This window comes from Aquila chrysaetos, chromosome 4, assembly GCF_900496995.4.
Source record: "Aquila chrysaetos chrysaetos chromosome 4, bAquChr1.4, whole genome shotgun sequence".
Lineage (NCBI taxonomy): Eukaryota > Metazoa > Chordata > Aves > Accipitriformes > Accipitridae > Aquila > Aquila chrysaetos.
Genome location: NC_044007.1, coordinates 12,709,183 through 12,725,114, shown reverse-complemented (window position 1 = coordinate 12,725,114; position 15,932 = coordinate 12,709,183). Strand labels below are relative to the sequence as shown.

General features: G+C 42.9%; 1 long non-coding RNA gene across 1 annotated transcript; it reads left to right on the top strand.

The window, feature by feature from the left end:
- The first annotated feature begins 7,487 nt into the window (after positions 1 to 7,487).
- Positions 7,488 to 11,392, top strand: LOC115340796. Its single transcript, XR_003923177.2, has 3 exons — positions 7,488 to 7,636; positions 7,728 to 7,824; positions 11,015 to 11,392. It is a non-coding gene; the product is annotated as an uncharacterized LOC115340796 (long non-coding RNA).
- The last annotated feature ends 4,540 nt before the right edge of the window (positions 11,393 to 15,932 follow it).

Here is a 15,932-nt window from a genome sequence, read left to right as displayed (position 1 = left end):
GAGTGGGTGCTTGTTAACATCTCAGAATCCTTTAACCATGAGAAAATGAGTTTCCTCAGCTCCTTCTTAGAAGTGTTGAATATCCAGCAGAGGATATATTTATTCAATGAATTACAATACCATGCTGACAGGTTGGAAAAAGGCTCTTTCTCCTACATGAAGCCAAAATGGTAGAAAGACAGGGTCACACTGCATGTTTCCTACTGTTTGGCCCAGTTTTGTGTATTTGTAGGGCTGAATGTACTCACACAATTGACAAAAGAATAAAATTGTCAAGAGCTGGAGCAATCCCACTGATCAGACATGAAACGGAGAAACTGAAATTTCTGACTAGTCTTAATATAAAAGCCTTTCACATCTTCCTTTCAAACATATGTGCCAGTTGAGGACATGCTGCTCCTCTTATTATTTTCTTTTAGCTGTCTGTCTTGTGAGGGCTTCAATTATCAGGTTGGTTGATTCTTTAGTAATTAATCGTCTGAAGTTCTTTATACACCTCAGCAGACATGATGACTCAGAAAACAACCTGCTCTTCTGAATGGATCGTTTAGACAAAGCAGTTCCATCAATCACTCAATGAGCCTTTGAAACATATCCTGGTTTTCCTAATCATTCTTCTCATTTGGACTTCTGAGCATGATTACATGATGAGATGATAGATGAGCAGCTGAGGGGCAACATGGAGGCCAGATGGGTCGGGTTTGATTCAACCCTCCATCCCTCCAGTGGTGGAATGACTCTGCTTGGCTTAGACACAGGACTTCACAACCCAAAAAGGCATTAAAAGATGTGTATGTATGTGTCTTGTGTGGATGTGGAAACAGGCACAGACAGGACAGGATACAATTAGATGTGGTTTTTTTAATTGAATTCAACTGAAACTATAGATTCTTGCTGCTGAAAAAAGTCAGGACCCACTTTTTCAAGGATCTGAGGCATGCAACTTTCACTGATGGTTAGAAGTCCCTCAAGAGCAGTGAAACTCCTCCACAGCTGAGCTGTTACCCCTGGGCTTTCACATCCAGCAGTACTACCAAAAGGTGCAGAAAAGGGCATGCAAAAATACTTGGTGTTGTACCATCAGTCACCTGCCAGGCAGACTGAACAAGAGCATTACTGTCACGGGCAGTGTACCCTGACACCCCACATGAACTGGGGTTGGTTCTTAGTCACTGGTAACTTGGTGTGCTGGAAGTACCATTTCCAGTTTCCGTCCAGTTGGTTTGGCTAAGCCAATTGTGAATTTAACTGAAGAATTTTCTCAGCCTTATTCGACTGCTGAGCTATTTTGCGTTAGTTTCATTACGTGTAATGATATATCTTTGCAAGATAGTTATTCTGGTGAAACAGTTCAAATCAGGTTAGCACCTGAGTTAGAATCAAACAAAATCAACCTGCACCACATTTGCCACAAGCTCCAAACTACGAAAAAGGATCATGTGTCTGCTGAAACAGTAACTTGATTGTGTGGCTAAGTCCTTCACCTGCCTATGCCATAGCTACCCACCTGCAAAACAGCAATGATAATAGTTCTTTCTCTGGTAAGGGCTTGTAAAAACAAATTCATAAGAACCTTGAGGAGTACCTGATGATTTGAAGGAGTTATTACAGAATTCGGTCAGGATATGTGCTAAGTTTAGTATTGGTCTGTCTCTGGGAAAGAGCTCAAAAAACTAAATAGTCATTGCTGACTCCCAGAAACTAAAGTGAACTGGCATGACCTGTGGATCTGAACATCTCTGTCCCCACAAAATTAATGTTGACACTCTCCTTCCTTCCTGACTACAATAAGATTTGGAATTATTAGTTTTGACAAAAGTACAAAACTGAAATCACCATTTTTGCAAACAAATTATTCTTCTGAATATTGCATCTCATCAACGATCTTTAGTATGCTTTTTTGACTGATTGCTTACTAAGAAGCAGGTCGGAGTCTTGCAAGTCTGCCTTGTGGTCTGTTTCTCATTTGCTTTTATTTACCTTTTTATTACGCCAAACTAAGTGCTTAAATTATAATTCTGAAGCTTAAGAGATTGTTTTTAATTTTTAAATCTGTTGTCCATATATTGTATCCACCTCCGAACATTTCTCTGGGAACACTATCAACATAATGTAAAATTATGTGTGGTAATCAACTGAATAATACTAACATAGTATTAGCATATGATTTTCATGTTAAGTGATCAGCAAATTAAGAGCAAATTCAATGAGACTCCTGTCAGAGTTCATGTTTCTTAGAAATGCATGATGCCAAAAATATTCCCAGGTGAGGTGGAAGCGAATGGCTGCATTTAAAAAATCTTTGTTCAGGCCAAAAACATTCAGCCACTGATGTAATCCTTTCAAGACTTTAAATAAATATTTTAACATCTTTTTCTTTCCTTTCTGCTGCTTGAGCCTGTACATTTTGTTCTGGCTGTGTTTTCAATTTGTCATGCCATCATGGAAGAGAAAGACTTTTAAAAACAGAAAGAAGGGTGAAATTATTATAAATACACAAGAAATAAAATTTCCTAAATAACAACACCTGGAAACCAGGATCAACCCCATGAGAATCAACAGATTCTTGACATTTCAAGCCATGAGATTTACCTTTTCTAGACAAAAGGGTGATAGCCAAAGAGAAATAAATGTTCATCAACTAACACATGTCACTGCAGCCCTCAAAAAAACAGAAAAACAGAACTCACAAGGCAGGAAAAATATCTAGCTTTTGTCCCACACTGTCACTGTGGCATTAGGAGCTAGTTAGTGGAGGAAAACACTGTTTCCTACATATATTCTGAATTTAAAAATTCAAAGCATTTTTTATATGCTCCTAGGACATGAGGGGTAAAACAACTGTGAACAGCAATATCTTCACATAAAAAAGGCTCAAATTTCAGATTTTCTACATTCCTCTGCTTGCTTTCTCCTCTTCTGGTGTATCAAAGCAAGGCAGCTTTTATGTGCTGCGTTGCTTTGAAAGAAGGGAATTTCAAAGCCTGAATCTAACCCTCAGTCAAGTGTAAACCAGTGAATACTCACCTATGACACTAAAGATTTCTGCTGTTGGATCAGGAGGAGAGGGCATATACCATTAAAACAGGTCCTTGCAGGTACAAAATTTGAAACCTTGGTGGCAGCCGTGAAAGCCAAACCCATTTTCCACCCATGAGAGTGTCATGGTTTAAGCCCAGCCGGTAACAAAGCACCACAAAGCTGCTTGCTCACTCCTCTCCCCCAGACCTGCTGGGATGGGGAGGAGAAAATATGAAGAAAGGCTCATGGGTCGAGACAAGGACAGGGAGGGATCACTCACCACTTATGGTCACGGGCAAAAGACAGACTCAACTTGGGTAAAAACCAAAATCAATTTAATTTACTACCAATCAAATCAAAAGAAGGATATTAGGAAGTAAAACCAAACCGTAGAACACCTTCCCCCCACCCATCCCTGCTTCCTGGGCACAGCTTCACTCCCGGATTCTCCACCTCCTCCCCCCCAGTGGTGCAGGGGGACAGGGAATGGGGGTTGGGGTCAGTTCATCACACGTTGTCTCTGCCGCTCCTTCCTCCTCAGGGGGAGGACTCCTCACTCGTCCCCTGCTCCAGTGTGGGGTCCCTCCCATGGGAGACAGTCCTCCATGAACTCCTCCAACATGAGTCCTTCCCACAGGCTGCAGTTCTTCACAAACTGCTCCAGCGTGGGTCCCTGCCACGGGCTGCAGTCCTTCAGGCAGAGAATGCTCCAGCACGGGCTTTCCCATGGAGTCCTGGCCATCTTGGGGGGCATCCATCCCCCTGCTCCGGCGTGGGCTCCTCTCTCCCCAGGCTGCAGGTGGGCATCTGCTCTCCCGCTCCCCTCCATGGGCTGGGGGGGGACAGCTGCCGTCTCACCACGGGCTGCGGGGGCATCCCCTCCTCCCCTGCTCCTCCTCCCCCTCCTTCTTCACTGACCTCGGTATCTGCAGAGGGATTCCTCTCACATTCCAATATCCCACTCACTGCAGGTTCCCCTTCTTAAATACGTTCTCCCAGAGGCGCTGCCACCGTCGCTGATGGGCTCGGCCTGGGCCAGCGGCAGGTCTGTCTTGGAGCCGGGGAACCTTCCAGCAGCTTGTCACAGGAGCCGGCCTTGCAGCCCCCTCCCCGTTACCCAAACCCCACCACACAAACACAAAACAGAGAGCCAAAACCACTTTCCACCCAAAGGCCATTTTCCACATTGTCACCATGTGAAGAAGCCCCTCTATGGGCTCTTCACAGTGTTACTATATGTTTAGGCAATTTCCTATATTTAGGTGCACTAAACACATTTCACGCCTCCATCCTATCCACATACTAACAGGAAGAGATAATCTTTCTCCCACACTCCCCTTCCAAAAAAAGTAAATCCACTGAAGTCAAGGTGCTTTGTCCAGAACTGTGTAATGGTGAGCATTCACGTGTGTTGCAGTTTACATCAAGAGTGCACTTCAGAAACAAATCTCTCGATTGTCTTGACTTACTGTGTTTCAGTCAGTGTCCCCAAGTGTTGCTGGACAGGACCTTGGCTTATTTCAGCTGAAATACAATCCGAGTTGTGCTCCAGCAGCACCCCAAGCACTCCCAGTGCTGATGGGTGTTCAGATTTCAGAGCCAGAGTGGAGCTAGTCCAAATTAACCACCCTGAAATAATTATAATGTCTTTAAACAGTGCTTTGATGATCTCTTAGACAGAAGCTTCACCCAGATAGCCCATTACTGTGTGATATCTACTCCCTTTTGGAGCCTATTTGTACTTTTGACCTCCTTTAAGAAGCCCAACTGTGAAGTTGCACTTCCTATTAACCAGTATGTCCTTTTCTTTGTTTTAAACCTATTATTTGGTAATTTAATTGGGTTCTATCTGTGGCATGTATTATGAAAAGTAATGAATACTCTTTCCTTTCCTCCTTCTCCTCAATGTTCACAATTTTACAGACTTCTGTCACATCCCCTCTGTGTTGTTTCCATTCCAGACTGAGGTCCCTTTTAAAGCCTTTCCTCATACTAAAGCAATGAGATCACCCTTGTTGCATTTCTCAGTTCTGTTTCAAGTTGTACTGTATCTGTTTGGAGACAGGGTGACCTGACCCACATACACTATTCCACATATTGATGTATTAAAGATAAGCATTATTAACCAGTCTGTACTTTTGGAGAATACCTCACTCGGTATTTATTTGCTGCATTGATAACTCTGGCAGCACCATGGCACTTTGAAATTGGATTTCAAGAGAATACTGGGGAAAAAGCACCCAAAATCTGAAATGAGAAAGAGACAGGCACAAAAGGTTTGTCTGTATTATCTGAGGTTAGATTAAATGAGCTAAGGAAAGCCACAAAAGAGTTGGAAGGCAAAGTGTTGAATTTGCAGTCTGAGGAATCATCTCAATTTGAGTGACAACTGAATGCCAAAGTTACAAATGACTGAATTTGTTTATCTATTAGAAAAAAAAAATCTGGTTAACAAGTTTTCTATGTCACATAAATAACTTTTAATTAGGGAAAGTCTCAGCTCTGAAGCACCAAATTCTGTGTTGGGGAAAGACAACCAGTAAACCTGCCATTCAGCCTTACTGAAGTGCTTTACAAGAAGATGCTGCAGCAGCAAAAATATTATGGAACTGACCAGACCAGAGAAATTATCTTTTCCAAATTGGTGTATTTTCATAAAGCACATGATTCTGCCCCTTTATAACAAACAGGATCTTTGTCATTATATTCAAGACATGCAAGTTAAAAATAGTTTCTCAGGAATGTTTTTGAATTCTGAATTCTTATGGAATAGAAGTTTATAATCCAGCCATATGAAATGGTCAAAATGCATTTCTGTGCTTTCTCCTGCTCTGTCACAAGTAATTCACCCTTCTTGCTTTGCAATGGAGACAAGTGTATTTTTTAGTATTATCAAGAGCACCCTGAAGCTGTTTCAGAAGTTACTATATGAGGCTGACTATAAACAAATGTCTATGTGCATCTTTTAATACCACACATTAAAATTAAAATTACAGCTCTAACTCTCAAGTATCATTTCACAGCTAAGAATAATAATCATTCATCAAAACTTTCTGAGGGATTATGTTCTGCTTGCTGAATATTTTCCAGATTCTGCAAACTTTCCAAACTCTTTCAAATGAACCTCTTTTCAAATTCTCATCTCCATTTTCAGTTCCTGTGTAGTCTGTGTATGAAAAGCTGGATACAGATGATAATGTCAGAGGGGGATAAAAATAAAAGTAAGGACAATAGTTAAAGATGAACCCACAATTGGAGATCATTTACTGTGTCCAGTTCTGATCCCCACAGTTCAAAAAAGACATGGACAGACTGGACAGGGTCCAAAGGAGGGCCACAAAGATGACCAAAGGGCTGGAGAACCTGCCCTGTGAGGGAAGACAGAAGGAGTTAGGTCTTTCCAGCCTGGAGAAGAGAAGGCTCAGCAGGGGACCTCATCACAGTATTCGAGTACTTAAAGGGAAGCTACAAAGAAGACAGAGGCTTTCTCTTCACAAAGGAACCACATAGAGTAGACAAGGGTCAATGGGCACAAAATGTCCCAGAAGAGGTTTCATCTTGATATAAGACAGAAATTTTTTACAGTAAGAATGATCATACACTGAAACAACCTCCCCAGGGATGTCCCTGGTAGAGTCCTCATCACTGGAAGTTTTAAAGATGTGGTTAGGCAGGGTGCTAGATAATGTCATCTAGTCTCCCTTTTCCATGAAAGGTTGGACCAGATGGCCTTTCAAGGTCCCTTCCAACCTGGGCTGTTCTATGATTCTGCTGTCATCAACCAGGGCTTGCTGTGTAACTAGAGCAAGACCAGGAGTTGGTGAGTCCCTACTTGTGTTTAATATGGTGTCCTGGTTTCGGCTGGGATACAGTTAATTTTCTTCTTAGTAGCTGGTACAGTATGTTTTGGATTTAGTGTGAGAATAACATTGATAACACACTGATGTTTTAGTTGTTGCTGAGTAGTGTTTATCCTAAGTTAAGGACTGTTCAGTTTCCCATGCTCTGCCAGCAAGCAGGTGCACAAGAAGCTGGGAGGGAGCATGGCCAGGACAGCTGACCCAAACTACCCAAAGGGATATTCCATACCATAGAATGTCATGCTCAGTATATAAATCAGGGGGAGTTGGCCGGGAGGGGCGGATCATTGCTCAGGCATCAATCTGCGGGTGGTGAGCAATTGCATTATGCATCGCTTGTCTTTTCTTGGGTTTTATTTCTCTTTTCTTTTTTTTCCCTGTTATATACCTTTTCATTACAATTATCATTATTATTATATTTTATTATTATTGGTATTATTGTATTTTATTTTACTTTAGTAAAACCCATGAGTTTTACGGCTTTTTTTCGATTCTCCTCCCCATCCTATTGGCAGGGGGGAGGAGTGAGCAAGCAGCTGCGTGGTACTTAGCTGCTGGCTGGGGTTAAACCACAACATATGGTCATCATATCACCGGGGAGTTTAGAGCTCTAAATTGGAGCCACTCAAGGCCAGCCGGGGCTCCTTGTACCAGGACATATGATAGTTACGAATGCTTGTTGCTTTCACTATGGGCTCTCTGGGAGGACAGAGGGAGCAGACGGTAGCACTATTAAGATGCATTTTCTTTTCAAGGTTGGCTGAAATTTTTCTGTTAATTGGTCTTCCAAGTGGAAACTGAGTTTTTGAGAGAACTCATTAAACCTCTTTCTCTGGCTGTGTGCAGGGATATTGGCTCAGCACTAACTCAACATGGAAACCGTGTCTTCTTTTATTTCCACGCTGCAGCCCCAGAAGAAGCCTGCTCTCCATGCCGTATCAAGGTAAGACCCACATGAAGATGCTGCGGTTACGCGTAAGTGACTGAACTCTGTCATGTCACAGCTCAGTCCCAAAAGTTCGCAGGCTTCTCTCACCTCTCCAGCTGCTTTCTTGTGTAAGTGGCCGAATAACCAAACAACGGCTGAAAATGCAAAACTTTCGTGAAGCTTCAAACGTGGAAATACTACAGCTGATTAGGGAGGGTGTCACAAATCAGGAAGGGTCATAGTGGGAAGCAAACCTACAGAGATGCAGAAATCTGATCACCTCCAATACAGAGAAAGGGAACTGGAGCCTCCCTTCTGCAGCTCAGCTCTTGATAATTTTAGATACATTAAAATGCAATTAAAGTGATCTATTTTTTGTGTGACTATCTTATGGAGGATAGAGCTAAGTCTAACTTTCAGGCAGGCAAGTAAGAGGAGTGGTGATGCACCAGTATGTTATCGCAATGGTTGATGTCAGGTGATCCAACAGCACCACATTTATTATTATGTCTAGTTGCTCGCTTTGGTTTGTCAGCTTGTTATTGCTACCTTGAAAATAATTTAATGTACTGTTGTGTTCTCCTTCTACAAGAGTTTGTTTGAAAGGACTGCTATGGTGCAAGAAACACAATCTACTTTCATATTCTGCCACTGGGATTTGATAGGGAATGGCAGCAAATGTGCTTTCCTCACTGGTCCATCTAGCTGGTAGGATTATAGGCTTCTACTACAGCTCAAATGAATAAAAGTCCTTTTAGAATAACAAAAGAAGCAGAAATGTGAATTGAAGAAATGTATTTGCATTTGCCATGTTATCAACCTGAAAATATGTCAACTGTTTCCCTGAAAGGTTTTTCTTATTTTCTGCTAATTTTGCATATTAGAAATCTGAACAGAAGCATGTGCACACGCACACACACACACATATGCACATTACTTAATATACACTATGTCCCTGTTAATCTCACCCTTGCATTTTGCAAACCTAGACACTTAAAAGCACTGCGACTGTCAGTAACAGGTCTCTTCTGATGTGCTACCATTTTATCTGCTTGTAACACTTTTTTGAAAATGAAGACTGGTGTCTTAGACTGCTTTTGAGGTGTCGTTTTTCATCACTTCCCTATAAAAAACAGTTTCAATCTGACCAGGATTACAAGGCAGGGAGAGAGGACCACGCTACACCCACAGGGGTGGATGCTGGGTGTTGTATTGGTGTGCTGCTGAAGTTTAAGCGACTCACATCCCAGCACATGCCGGAGCCCTTGTGTGGAGGTACGTTGAGTTGGAGGCAGCAGCCACGGAACTGTATGTCAGTTCTGAGCTGGATAAAGCCCCTGTTGCCAGCCAATACACATCCAAGCACTTCTGTTAGCCGGTCCGATTTCCAGCCTTGACAGATGTGGACCTGCAGATGGAGAGACTGAAGAAGCCATAAGGGGCTCCCAGACAGCCTCCTGTGAGGCCAAGAGAGACCTTCTCTTCTCCATGGCACTTTATAATGCTCTGAAAACTCTTGTACTACATAGACCAATATACTTGCACGTACCTGTGTCTACATAGACCCAGGACTTCCAGCAAACTCTTTGGTTCCCAATTTTAGAAGACTGGAATTAACTTTTTCACAAAGATAATTTTGCCATTTCTGTCCTGACCATTTTGTGGAAAATCATACCCTAGGCACAGGGAAGGACTGAACGCTCTTACCCGCTGCATCTCAGCTGAGTATAATCTGTTTTGGGAAGCTAGAGAAAGGAGATGTTTATGTGGGCAAATTGCTATTTCTGCAGCTGTAACTGCTATTATAAGATGCTCAGAGCTCTTGGTAAGGGCAGATGTATCTCCTGATGAGTGGACAAAGTGTAGGAAAGAGACAGCTCCGAGGCTCACCACGCTGCTCAATTCCTTTCTTATGGGGACCTGCATAACTATGCACCAGCCTCCATGTGCCTTGTGAGTGGAGGGAGTGGGTAGCCTGGGTTGGCTAAACTATGTCCTCCTTGCCTTCCAGCTTGAGTAACCACAAGGCCAGAGACAGCCACTGAGCTAAGTAGCTAAAAGGAAGGAGCTGTTGTGCCTCTGCATTAAAAATTAGCTCAGTACAGCATTCAGGTGCTTGCTTGTTAGTGTCTGACTGCCATGAAGCCCCGCAGGGATGGCCCCCAGCTGGCAGCTTTGTGGCATGGCAATATCTCAAGAGAAATCAGTATCTCAAGAGAAATCTTGTTCTGTTGGTTCCTGAGCTGCGTATCGTATTATTGATACCGAAAAGCTGGTCGAAGAAACTCTCTAAGACTCGTTTTGGAGTTTTAGAAAGCAGGCATTCTTTATAGCAGCGCTGGATGCACGGGGGATAATTCCACCTAGTGTGCGTACCACAGCTTTAGCACTAACAGGTTATATAGAATAACTAATTGCATATTAATCAGATTAGTATACATATACATAAAAATAATTGCAACTGATTATCTTAGTACTGCCTACATCCGATCATGCACAATGAAGGATCCATTTGAGTCGAAGGGCTGCTTTTGCGACGACTGACCCATTTGAAGTTCTTGTTGGCTGTCCTTGAAGTCTTTAATCTTGTCCTTGTTCTTTGATCTTGAAGCTTAACGCAGCTTCAATCACATGTGGTCAGTTTCAACATTGTTCTCATCTAGCGTACAGGAACATCTAGTCATAAGAGCAAAGAACTGCAAAACTTATGAGTAACTACCTCTACTAGTTAATTGCTTGGCTATACTTTTGTCTATTGTTTCAATCATAGTGTTAGCATAAGATTTCTAATAATTATTTACCAAATCTCACTTTTATAGTCACCTAGCAGCAAACCAGTTTCCACGGCTGGTACAAAATATTAAAACCATCAAAATATTTAGACATACCATACAGAATGTATGGAAATATGCTATCATTATTATCAACTTTACTGTTATATATTATTATAACCTGATAAAGTGAAATGAGCTTCCCCTCCCAGGTTTGTGGCATGGATTGATATGGGTAATATTCAGAGTGATAATAGCAGCTATCCCATATATTGCCCTAATGCTGAAACATTAGATGATTTAAATGAGGGTGCTCAACCTCTTACCATCAATAAAGGCTTTAAATGGCAACTTTTGACATTAGTTTAATATCTCTCCTTCTAAAAAAAATGGAAAGTAAGAGGTATTATCTGCTCACTTTTTATCCCCTGCAGCACAGTCTCAAACCAGCAGCTCTCAGAAGGCTGCACAGAAGGTGGGACAAATGGAAGCAAGAACAACTGCAGCCACAGTGCAAAGGCAACCTCACTCCCAGCTGAGAAGACCTGGGTTTGATGGTGGTGCTGATGCCTTCAGGGATCTCTGATCATTTCACCTTTCCTTTGTTTCATCTTTCACCGCTTAACTGTAAGAGGTCAGAAGCTGTATGCATCTTGCCTTTACATTTTTCCTAGCCTAAGCAAGTCAAGACCAGACCCTACATAGAAGAAAAAAAACATCTGGGGACAGATTTATTTTAAAAGTATGTCCACCCACATCCCCCCAATAATTCAGTGATGATGGTTTCCTACATAAAGACTTGCACAGATTCATTTTTAGAAAATATGGAGTCTGGGGCATTGTGTGAAAAACGTTATTTATTCTTATTGTCTTTTAGAAGTCAGTGCAATCCCAAGACACTCCCTCCTCTACTAGCAGTGATATATTCTCAATATCCTCATTAGCAAGCTTTGGGAGAAAGAAAGTAAAAAAACCTTCAGGAGGTATAAGGGGGAGAAGACGGGAGAGTACAGAAGAAGCTCCAGCCAAGCAGCTAAGAATAGCAGCTATTCAGCTCAGGCTAAAAATACCTTCATTTCTAGTGACGGGATCCAGACGTGGAACGAACGCCAGATCATGTCACGCAGCTCTGACCCAAGCACATGTGGTGAGAGTGTAAGCAAAGAAATGACGTTTAAACAGAGTTATAAACCTGTGACTCATGGGATCAGAAAGCAGCAGCATTCCAGTTCCCACAACAAAGAAACCCAGCTAGATGGGCTCACTCGTAAAATAATTAAACAGGTCAGTGCTTTTTATATCCGATAGCTTTCATAGCTCAGGAACGTCAAACATGCCTTTGCCAGAGATTAATCTCTGCTTTGCAAGCTCCCTTCAGCTCTCCATGTCAGCTCTGAGCTCCTGAACTCACTGCAGGTTTCCTGCTTTTCTTTTGGCGGAGAGCATAGCCGGAGAGCTGACAGCGTTTCTGGCCGGCTGCCCCGGCACTCCGCCACGCCGGCCAGCTTGAAGGAGCCCTGCGGAGGATGGTTTGAGAGGGCAGAAGAGCAAGGGGAAATTTATTTTCCTGGAACTATCTCTGCTGACTTGCAGCTTCCCTGGGTGGCTGTTATTATTTCCAGCACAGCCGTGGACCTGATGAATACAGGCCAGAAGCAATTATGGTGGGTCCTAATTGCAGAGTGCACATCACATTAGATAATGCTGAAAGAGGAGGGCAGGAAAGGAATAAAGCCTTGCTAAACTCACCCTTGGAAAGATGTATAAGTGAAATCAAAAGGCTTCAGCTGCGTTACACGCCTGGGTACACTCATGGGGACCCCCTGCCTGGGCAGTATGCCCTGGCAAGACCTAACAACACAATTTTAATAGACCTTTGCTTTTGCAACTGCGCCAGGTGATACTGGGGCAGAAAAATTGGAAGAGCAGCTGACCCGGACAACAGCAGAGGGGAGAGAGATCCCAGCAGCACAGAAGAGCTCTACTTGCTCCTCCTTCCCTACTCTCCTAGGGAAAAAGCATGAGAAGCTCCCACTTCTATGCTCTGTCTCTGACCCCATAAGGCTGAAAATAAACAGGGAGAAAAAGGCTGCCCTACTGATGCAGACCTGGGAGAGGAGAGAGGACCTTCTTGTGACTCCCCTTAGTCCTTGGGGAAAAACTTCTGGGGCTGGAAGACAATCAAAGGGGCAAGGGAACACAGAGCTCCTTTGCTGCAACAAGCCACATTGGGAGGTGACCCCTGGTACCCTCATCCAGGTTGCTGTAACTGGACTCAGCTAAATTACATGGTGAGAACTGTGGCTGTGGGACTCAAACTCCTTTGAGTGGACATATCCTGGAGACCTGGCAGCACTGCAAACATCTCAACCTCAAACATTAGGGACCAAAAGACGGACAAAAGAGATACTTAAGTACCACTTTAGAGATACTTAAACACCACTTCATGGTCTTTTTTATGTCCTTATTGTTATTTGTTAGCTTTTGGGGGCTTACAGCACCCTGGGGCAAAGGGAGGTCCTTGTGTTTATGGAAGGAAGACCTGGAAAGGTGAGTAGGGAGCAGGCAGGATGCTCAGCATAGTCCACTATCTTGTAGACTAAGGATGATAACCCAAGGGGAGGCAGAGCTGACACAAATACATCTGTGAGTCCAGCTCAGTCATGTTGCTGTTCAAGTCATACTAAATTTTCAGTCTGTGAGCAGAAGGATACCAATAAAAGCTCAGGATAGCCAATAAAAGCAACCTGTGTTGCAGGTAACAGGGAATTAATCTGGCACGTAGTTTCTTACTTGTGGAACATGTTACCTCTAACTGGGTGCAGTAAAAGCTTGATGTATCCTACTTCTATGGTACCTTAAACACACAAGGAACTGCTTCTCTGAACCTGGCCATGCTCTTCCAGAACACAAGATATAAACGTAATTTTTGGTTTGCTCAAAGGCTTAAAGGAAACCAGGACTACCAGAACACATGAAGCCCCAGGCAGTACACTCATGCTGCCCAGTGCCATCACCCTTGCAGGGAAGCTGATGGGTCAAACCGAGCAAGTAACCGAGGAGCTCACACCAACATCTTCATTGCAGCAGTGAGACTGACTGATTTCTCTCTTCTCTACCTCTCTGAAAGTTACTGGCACTTACTAAGTTCCAGGCTCCTCAAGTTTGTCAAGACTGGTCAAAAAGCTGGATTTGAGAAGTACTGGGAGGCAATGACTCACAGACAGACAGATGGAAATGCAGTTGCATAAGCTTTGTCCTACTGGAAAAAAAGGCTTAAAAAATCCCGTCTACTAACTTTCTTGTTATTACCAAGATCACTACAAAACAAGATAAAAATTGAAGATAAAGCAGAAGTGGCTGCTGCTTAGAAGAAGTTATGTTGGGTGTTTCCCCCTGTATTTCAAGTGACCAAAAGCCTGTCCAGTTTACAAGAAAACTTATTTTTTAGGAGGTTTAGGCTGCACCCCCAAGAGCAGGCAAAGTGTGGTTCTGCCTGGTGATAAATGCTGTGGGTAACATTGGAAAGTACATCCATTCTCTTTCCAGATTGTAAAAATTTAGCTGCTCTAAACTGTAGCAGCCAACTGTCCATTTTGATAAAGGTAATTCATTCATAGAAGAACTATATTAAAGTTCTTGATAGGTCTTTTGGCCTCACAGTAAGTCATCTTCCCAATTACAGACATTTGAGTGGTTATCTATGGAGTTAATTGTGTGCCAGAACAGTCATGAATAATCAACTTTCAATGTATCTGAGCAATGTCCTTGGTCATAGGAGTAAGAGTGCTGAAAGCACCTCCTTCCTCATCAAATTAAACCTGATTGTCTTTCTGTATCACAGGGACTGCATTTAATTGTCCAGTCCTTTAAAATACATCAACAGCTAGTGAAAATCCCTTCCAAAGTGAATGACCCAACAAACAAGCAATTTCACGTCCTCCTAAAACTTCCAGTATTTTCCAAATACCTGCCTTCAGCTTCTCCCCAACCACTATTGAAAACTTAATGGTCCCTGTAGGCTCGCCAGAAGAAAAATAAAGGTCAGAGTCAAGGAAACGTGGAAAATTGTCCCATGTCTTCCCCATTTTTGGAGCTGCAGTATGTGAAAAGGTGAATTATCATGAAGATCAGCACTCAGTAAGCTGACCTCTGTCTTCTCTGTTTCTAAATGGCATATGTGTAGTTTTGCCATTTTTTTCCTACAGAGCATGTGCTGTTACAGTAGCTATGAAAATTGAAATTTAGTAGTAGCTGTGTGGCTATTTTGAAGACTTTGTTCCACCCCAGAAAATCCTCTATTCCATCCCATTTCCCCTCTGGGAAGAAATCCATGTAGCTGTTTGAAATGCTGGTATGGCATATGCCCGTGTCCTGGACCACTCTGACAATGGCTATGGCAAATAAAGCAAATCGGCCCTCCTTTCTCTGTTTGGCAAGAATAGTGCTGGAAAACAGCACTGAAAGGAAAGGACAGAGAGGACCTCACTGATCATGCCTGTGCTCAGCACTGAGTCATTTCCAGCTCCCCAGCTCGCCCCAGGCCAACGGGCTTAAAGCTCTGTCATTCCATAAGACTGCAAATCTATAGGGTGTTAAAGTTGCTATCCAGATTTTCATGCCCAGATCACTCTTCCTGCCTTTTAAAAGCTTGCGATGGGTGGGGAATACTTGGTTGCCTATCACACTAGAGAGGTTTAGAGGAGACAGGCGGTGATCTCTGTGTTCAGCCCAGGCGCATCTCTGTGTTCAGCCCAGGCGCCTTCGTTCTCTGTTTGAAGTGTGACATCTCAGCCTGTGATCCAGCTGCCTGCCTGTAAATGAAAAGCATCAGAAAGCATCTTTCATCAGGCTAAAACTGAGGAAGATAGTTTTACAGAATATATATATACACAAGTAAGCAGGAATGTAGGCCAAGAGTATTAATAATTACTGACTAATGGTCTTTGACACAGTATTAGGGGGGAAGAGGTAAGGGCTCACTGTAGTCCATTAATCCACCCAAGCAGAGTAACCACAGCTGCAATATTGAATTAGCCTTTCCTGTGACCCAGATAAACTGGGGAAGGAAAATTTCAGGCCAGAAAAATTGTCGTTAGGATTTTGCACTGCCAGACCATCCAACGACTACTTAATTTTCATCTTAATAAGAAAATTGTGCATTGCTCCCCATTCAGCACTTTTCACCCTTTTGGTTTCAAAGCATTTTGCAAAGTCAGCAACTGCTGGAATAACTTTGGCTCAGGAAACACTTCACTCACCACTGAAATCGGGCGGTGTGTTGTACAGAGATGTAAAAACATGATCCCATAAATGACGCTCTCTCTCTTCCTACCCAGAAGCACAGAAGGG